This window comes from Caretta caretta, chromosome 28 (genome assembly GCF_965140235.1).
Source record: "Caretta caretta isolate rCarCar2 chromosome 28, rCarCar1.hap1, whole genome shotgun sequence".
Classification (NCBI taxonomy): Eukaryota; Metazoa; Chordata; order Testudines; family Cheloniidae; genus Caretta; species Caretta caretta.
The window spans coordinates 11,737,495-11,738,569 of NC_134233.1; the positions used below are offsets into that span (position 1 = coordinate 11,737,495).

At 55.2% G+C, this 1,075-nt stretch overlaps 1 non-coding gene across 1 annotated transcript; it reads left to right on the plus strand.

Moving 5' to 3' along the window:
- The first annotated feature begins 310 nt into the window (after positions 1-310).
- On the plus strand, positions 311-395 carry TRNAS-CGA (transfer RNA serine (anticodon CGA)). The gene has a single exon. It is a non-coding gene; the product is annotated as a tRNA-Ser (tRNA).
- The last annotated feature ends 680 nt before the right edge of the window (positions 396-1,075 follow it).

Consider the following 1,075-nt stretch of genomic DNA (forward strand, 5'->3'; position numbering starts at 1 on the left):
GTGCCCCACAGAAAACCTGCCCCCTGCTATTACAGTCACTGATGTACTGGGGATATGAAGGGAAAGGGACTGTCTGAATTATCGAGGCAGGAATTTTACAACAATCTACAGCAACATCACTGGCCACAAACACACTCTCCTCATGCTCCAGCCAGAAAGGAAACGAGCAGGAATTCTTGTTCAGCCCTGGGCACACTTACACAACAGCACAGCAGTGAGTGTGTTGTGGACGCTGGTCTGAGGAAACAATTGGAAACGATCACTCAGTGAGAAAAGAACTAGAGTGTCGTGAGAGCGCTCTATAAAGCAAGTAGTTGTGGCTGAGTGGTTAAGGTGGTGGATTCGAAATCCCTTGGGGGGGTCTCCCTGTGCAGGTTTGAATCCTGCCAACTACGGAGGAAGTTGCGGCTCTTTAGTTTCAGTGCCTGAGCATCCTTGGCCCCAGTGGGAGCCAGGCTACGTCTACACGACAGAGTTATGCTGCTTTAGTTAAAGCGTTTTAATTAAGCCGCTGTTGCATGTCCACACTAGGCTGCTTGTGTCACCGGAGCGCATCCAGGCTAGCAGCTCTTGGATCGCCACAGAGAGCAGTGCATTGTGGGACGCTATCCCACTGTGCAACTGGCCGCAGGGTGCTTTGGGAAGGGTTTGCAATGCCTCGTGGGCAGCCACACGAGGCAGGTTTCTCTATCCCATTGTTCCATGGGCATCCAACTCGATTGCCAGCGGCTTTTCAGCTGCCGTGGGCGTGCTGGGCAGAGAGTGTGTGTGTGTTGGGGAGAGACAGTGTGTGTGTTCGGGGAGCATGTGTGTTGTGGAAGAGTGAGTGTGTTGGCACGCTGTCCCTAAGTTCAGACAGCTGCTGGAAACAACCAGTCCTGAGTCAGGGGGAGGGGCGACACCCCAGACTGAGTCAGGGGGAGTGGGACACCCCAGTCCTGAGTCAGGGGGAGCGGGACAGCCCCGACATCAGCCCCCACTTCCCGCACTGGCTCAGCACAGCCCAGCAGTCTCTGTCACATACACACACACTGCTGCCTGCCTGGCTGTGTGTCAGGGTTCAGGACGAGGGGGG